The sequence below is a fragment of the Sapajus apella genome, unplaced genomic scaffold (genome assembly GCF_009761245.1).
Source record: "Sapajus apella isolate SASKATOON/1434 unplaced genomic scaffold, GSC_monkey_1.0 scaffold22, whole genome shotgun sequence".
NCBI lineage: Eukaryota > Metazoa > Chordata > Mammalia > Primates > Cebidae > Sapajus > Sapajus apella.
In genome coordinates this window covers 28,562,664-28,569,413 of record NW_022436962.1, presented here as the reverse complement: position 1 = coordinate 28,569,413, position 6,750 = coordinate 28,562,664, and positions in this window count along the sequence as shown.

Below are 6,750 nucleotides of genomic sequence, written 5' to 3'. Positions count from 1 at the left end.
TGACATTTGAAAAAAAAGGTATTACTAAATTTAAGACAAGACGCTCAGCTTCACATAGTGGGTAACAAATATGTGGAGTTTTTAGAAAAGTTTCTAACACAGGGATTGACCTTTCAACTTGACTTCAGGGAGGATACCAATGGCCCCTAAAACACACACACACACACACACACACACACACACACACCCCACCACCACCACCACCGCCACCCATTATATCCCTTTGGGGTGGGTTCCTAGTAACAAATGGGATCCCACCTTTGTCTAGATATCCATGAAAAACCTTGGAGCAAGCCCAAGCCCTGACTCCCCAGGAGCAAGCCAGCCCTTAAATGGCATTCACAGACACTTGCAGCAAGAGCTCGTTCCTGGGTACTTAAAATGACACCAGGAATTTTTATGGAGAGAAAAAACTGGCCAAATGAAACCCATCGATGGCTATCTTCATAATTTGGAGCCTCTCAGATGGAAAACCATTTTTTTAACCTCCCGCTCCCTGGCAGGGCGGTGGCCCAGGAAGGCTTCCTTCTCCACGGCCAGCAGCAAGACAGCTTCACCTCTCCATCATGATTAGGGCTCCTGCGACGCTGAGGACTCGCCCCCGACATCAGAGCCCCTCTTAGGCCTCGTGGGCCCGCAAAGCAAGGTCCAGACGACTTTATTTTGTTTTCCAGAAGCTCAGCTGCAGAGAAACAGTGGAAATTTTGATTGCATTTTCCGCACCTTCCTGTTCATCTCATCTCTAAGAAGGTGCTATGGATTATTTCAACAGTGTCAGATGGGAAATATATTTTCATGCAAGCAAAAGGCCACAAACACCAGGGCTTGGGGTGGGGTGGAGGGAGAAGGGAGGAGAGGGAAATGAGAAATTGGAGGCTGACATGTTGCACGCTAAAGAAACATCTTTTGCTCTTTTCCTGAACTAAGAATAAAAACTCCCTGATAGGGCTGCACTCCTCTTCCCTATTAAGGAGATGTGGTTTGGGCTGGAGGAACAACTGTGGGCAATAAACAGGTGGGCAGCCTGGCTTTCCCTTTCTTTTTTCCTTTGGGAGTCATCTTCACTCCTGTTTGTGCCCCAAGAAATCCCCCCTACTACGGATTACAGTTTTTTGAATTAATAAAGCCTCGTGGGGTTTACTGCTGGTTTTAGGGCTCAGCCCCTTATTTAGCTTTGGAAAAGGGCACTTCCCTGCTGATTCATAGTGCTCCTACTGTACTGGGCATATGGAGGAGAGAAGGACAAGAGGAGGCGGTGGACCAGGGCACAAAAGACTCAAGCAATAACACAAAGGTGTGGGATGAGTACGTGTGTGTTGATCTCTGTTCTTGTGTGATTAAGCGCAGCAGCTTGTGTGAATGTAGTTAGCTATTGCTTTGATAAGAAAGGGCTTTTGGAGCCTGTATATCCTATTAGGTATTGCTAATATCAAAAGAGACAGGGTGGTAATAATGGGAAACTTTGTGGTCAGACAAACTTGGGTTCAACTGTTGGCTCCCCGACCTATTGGCTGTGTGCCCCATCATTTAATCTCTTTGAGCCTCAGTTTCTTCACTTGCAAAATCAGACTAAGAACATGATAGGACACTGGGCAGACACTTGTAATCCCAGTGCTCTGGAAGGCCAGGTCAGGAGGATCACTTGAGGCCCGGAATTTGAGACCAGCCTGGGCAACACAGAAAGACCCTGTCTCTTCAAACAAAACAACAACAACAAAATTAAGTTAGCTGGGTGTGGTGGCATGCACTCACAGTCCCAGCTACTTGGGAGCTGGAGGTGGGAGGATTGCTTGGGCCTGGGAGTTTGAGGTTGCAGTGAGCTATGATCACACCACTGTTCCTATCCTCAGTGACAGAGCAAGACTTTGTCTTAAAAAACAAAAACAGAAACAAAAAGCAACTCACGGTAGGAGGTAGATGGCTAATGAATATGGCAGTGCGGAGAGGGGCTAGGGAGAGGCTGGCTTGGTGGCCAGCAGGAAGCCTCTCAGGGCCACAGTTAACTTGGCAGATTTGTCACAGGTTGGCTTTAGTCATGCAGGCGCAGGAGTCTGATGTCACACACCATGAGGGTGCCCATTTTTTTCAGGGTCCAATTAACATTAACCTGGCTCATAGAGACTGATGTATAAACCAGAGTGCCCAGTCACTGATTCAAAGCAAGAAACTGAGTCGCTCAGAGGACCAGAGGCTCCCTTCCCTAGTCAGGACATTCCAAGTCAATGGGTGAGTATGTGGGAAGCTTGGCTAAGGAACAAGGGAAACTGATTAAATTGATTAAATAAATGGTCTATTACCTGCTTACTCCTTTCATCCATCTCCCAGGATTCTCCTGTTCCTCACACCACACTTGCACTAAGGAGCTTTTCTGTGGATGTGCCACATTGTCTGTTGTGCACATTTGTTGGGTCTGCACCTAGCATTCTTTCCTCTCCTAACAAACTCAGCTTTTTCTGTCGGCATCATATGCACACACACCATGAGCTTCAGGGACGCTGATTTCACTCCCAGCTCTTGCTCCAGTCTGGACCACAGGTGGCAAAAAAAAAAAAAAAAAAAGGCCATTACAAACTCCATACCTCAGGTAAACCACCACAACTCAGGGCAGATATATGACTCATTTGACCCAGTCAGGGTGGCTCTCAGGAATCTTGCTGGAACTATGGGGGGAGTGCTCTGTTGCTCTTTCTTCCTTTGACCTGTGCAGCCTGTGGATTTTCTTCTGAAACAGCTGTAGCCAATTTGCCTCAGCAAGAAAAGCTGAGAATGGAGCTGACACACAGAGGAAGGCCGAGCCCAGAAAATCATAAAATAGGTCTGAAGTCCTGATCAAGCCATGCCTGAAGGTTGCCCAATTCCTCTGGAAACATGGCTCTCAATTTGGGAGTGGGGGTAGGTAGATAGTACTGCCCCTTGGGACATTTTGGAAATGTAAGGGGTTCTTTTGTTTGTCACGGTGACTGTGAATGTTACTGGCATTTAGTCTACAGTCAAGAATGTTAGATGTTCTGCAATGTGTGGAGTATCCCCCATGGCAGAGAACTGTCCATAGTCCTGCAAGACTTGTGTATGTCTTACCCAACATCAATGTTAGTGTGCACGCTGCACCAGGAACTGGAAGCAAAGTCTGGTAGGCAGAATCATGGCTCCTGGGGACATCCACATTCTCACCCCCAGAATCTGTGAATGTCACTTTCCATGGCAGTGGGGACTTTGTGTGGATGTGACTGAGGATCATGAGAGGCAGATGTTGACCTGGATTGTCGGCTTGGGCCTGATATAATCACAGCACTTCTCAAAGAAGGGAAACGGGGGAAGTCCAAGTCAGAGGAGAAAGTGATGTGGTGACAGCAACAGAGATTGGAGTGATGTACTTTGAAGATGGACGAAGGGGCCACAAGCCAAGAAATGCAGGCGGCCACTAGAAATTGAATAAGGTAAGAAAGGGGCCTCTCTCCTCAGAGCCTCCACGAGGGACCAGCCTTGGTGACTTTAGCACAGAAACTGGATTTGGACTTCTGACTTCTAGAACTGTCTGGGAATAAATCCGTGTTGTTTGAAGCCACTACATTTGTTGTAATTTGTTACAGCAGCCACAGGAAACTAATACAAGGTTATACCTGAAAGAACTCAAGGCAGCCAGTATATGTGTTTTGTTTTTATGAGAGATGTGTTTATGGGGATGGTTTTGCATTCACCTTGAGGACAGGGCGTCCAGTACTGCTTCCTCCTGAAGGATCAGGCTTCTGGAAGTCTTGCTTCTCCCCCTGTGGGATGGCAGAGGACAGTGGAGCAGCCAACACACAAAACTACTATTTGCACGTGGCTAACAACTGTGGTGATTTTACAGCATCCTGGGCATTTCACATCCATGAGGTGGGAACTGGGCTCTGCACCAGGCACTTCTTCTGTTTTCTCTTCTCCTCTTCTGGAAAGGGATGCAGGAGAGCCTTTGCACGAGGCGTGTTCTCATGGGTGGGTCATTACTGCCAGAAAGGCGGCTAGATCCACATGACTGCTATAATTAACTGAGGCTAGCCCCTGGCTCTGCTTTACATATAGACCCAGAGTGCTTTTTTCACAAACGTAGAGAATGACTCTCTGCTTTGTTACCCTGGGAAGGGCTGCAAACTCCATGAAATCCTCCTGCCACAATAACGACAATGATCAGGAATGTGCAGTGAGCACTCACCCTGCACTAGCTCAGCCTTCTGCACATCACAGAGATGAGTTCATTTGCTGTCACAACAATTCCATGTGCTTAGCACAGTCATGCCCTGTCTGTCAACAGGGAAATGGAGGCACCGAGGGACTTTCCCAAGGTCACGTACCTGGCAACGGCAGTCTTGGATGCTAACCCTTGAAGGAAGAAAAAATAAGGGAAGAGAAGTTGGGAGGAAGGAGGATAATGTTATAGAGTGGCTGAGTAACAAGCCCTGGAAAAAATCTGGGATTGCCTAACAATCCTGATTTAGAATCTGGAGCAAAGAGGCGTGCAAAAGATTGCACGCCAAAAAAGTACATTTTATGATAATAATTTTTAAAATACTGTGAGTTTTTTAATATAATGACTGGGTGACTGAAGAGAAATATCTGTTGTCTTTCCTCCAAAACAATGGCAAACTGTCTCTTATGAAAAGGGGACTCCAATAACATTTTAAAAATTCTTTTTGAGACAGGGTCTCACTCTGTCACCCAGGCTGAAGTGCAGTGGTGCAATCTCAGTTCACAGTAACTTCCTCCCCCTGGCCTCAAGTGATCCTCCCTGCTCAGCCTCCCGAGTAGTGGGGACTACAGGCATGCACTACCACGCCCAGCTAAGTTTTGTTGTTGTTTTTTTTTTTTTGTAGAGATGGGGTTTGGCCATGTTGCCCAGGTTGGTCTCAAATTCCTGGACTCAAGTGATCCCCCCGCCTCTGCCTCCCAAAGTGCTGGAATTACAGGCATGAGCCACTGCGCCCAGCCTGTAATAACAATTTAATACAAACACACTATTCTGGAAAAGCACACACACGCTTTCGCCATCCTCCTGGAACTTCAGCGCTGCTGGAGTTGGGTTGTGATAGGAGTTCAGGAAGAACCATATTCATAGAGGATTTGGTTTGGAGGCCTCCTGGGCGGAACTCAGGGTTGCTGAGCTGCAGGCTGCCATGGAACACAACTCTTAGGCAGTGCTTTATTCCACCCTGGGCCTGTGCTTTGGAGCGTTCTGTACCTTAAACATATGCATATAAAATGCACATGGCAAACTGGTGCTCAGTGCTGGCATAGTCCAGCTTGTAGCCCTAAACATCTGTACTATTGACTAACACTAATCAGGCCCCAGAGAAATGTTTCTCCATATCTCTTGCTCTTATTTTCAAAACAAAAAGTGACTGTATCTGAAAGACATGGTTTGTGGGTTGTATCACTGCCAAACTGGGCTGGACACTGCTTCTGGAGTGCAGGGAGATCTGAGTAATGGAAGAAGTTAGATGAAAGACAAATCAGTTAGCCTAAGTTCTTATTTTCAGCATGAATGCAATGGATTCTTGTACAATGAAGCACCATTGCCAGTACTGTCAAGCACCCATTTTCCGACTTCTCCTTGGATTCCCACGTGTGGCTCCAGAGGCCCTCTGTGGTGTAGTACTTGCTACTGTTGCACATGTCAGTCTTGGATTGTTCTTCAGCATAAATATCGCTCTTCAGTTTGTACATACCGTCAATTCTCATTATTGAAGGTAGTTATGTTCTAAAAAAAGTCACTGGGAACACTGAATTAGCAAACACTGAGCCATTGCTCTTAGCGGAAATGCAGGTCTAGGTTCCTGCAAGCCTCTGGTCACATTTTATCAACTAATTAATACATAACCTCACTTTATGTATGTTTCTATTTAGACACCTTTTAAAATATATATTATTATATTGTATATTTTAAAACAGGTAGAAGAGAGGAATTTCAATATTCTCACCACAAATAAATGATAAATGTTTGAAGTTCTGGATTTACTATTTAGCCTGATAAGATAATTACACAATGTGAATATGTACTGAAACATCATATTGTGCCCCATACATATGTACAATTACGTGTCAATTTAAAATGAAATAGGCCAGGCACAGTGACTCAAACCTGTACTTCCATCACTTTGGGAAGCTGAGGTAGGAGGATTGCTGGAGGCCAGGAGTTTGAGACCAGGCTGGGCAACAGAGGGGTACCCCGTCTCTACAAAAAATTAAAAATTGGCCACATTTGGTGGTGTGCACCTCTTGTCCCAGCTACTCGGGAGGCTGAAGTAGGAGGATCGCTTGAGCCTAGGAGGTCAAGGCTACAGTGAGCCATGATCATGTCACTGCACTCCAGCCTGGGGAACAGAGCAAGACCTTATCTCTAAAAAATAAATAAAAGAAAACTTAAAACAAATAAAAATAAAATAAATATATTATCAATTCTTTAACAGTGAGTTCACAGCCAATATTACTGTAACTCACGCCTGAATGAAGCATACCTAACACCTGTATTTTCTCAGTAAAGCACATGAAAGCCTCTTGCACTTAATGACACTATGTAGCACTTTAGCACTACATTTGGGAGCCATTTCAAACAGTGTAATCACTGAAAAAATGCAAAAATTAAAAAATCATGACACTAAATAGATTGAGGAAAGGACACTTTACAGAGTACAGCTAAAGAGAGAGGTCAGAGCGTCACCCTGTTTGACCTCAGCTTAGGAATGTTTGGTAGGGTAACTCCTTTTTCATTGCTCT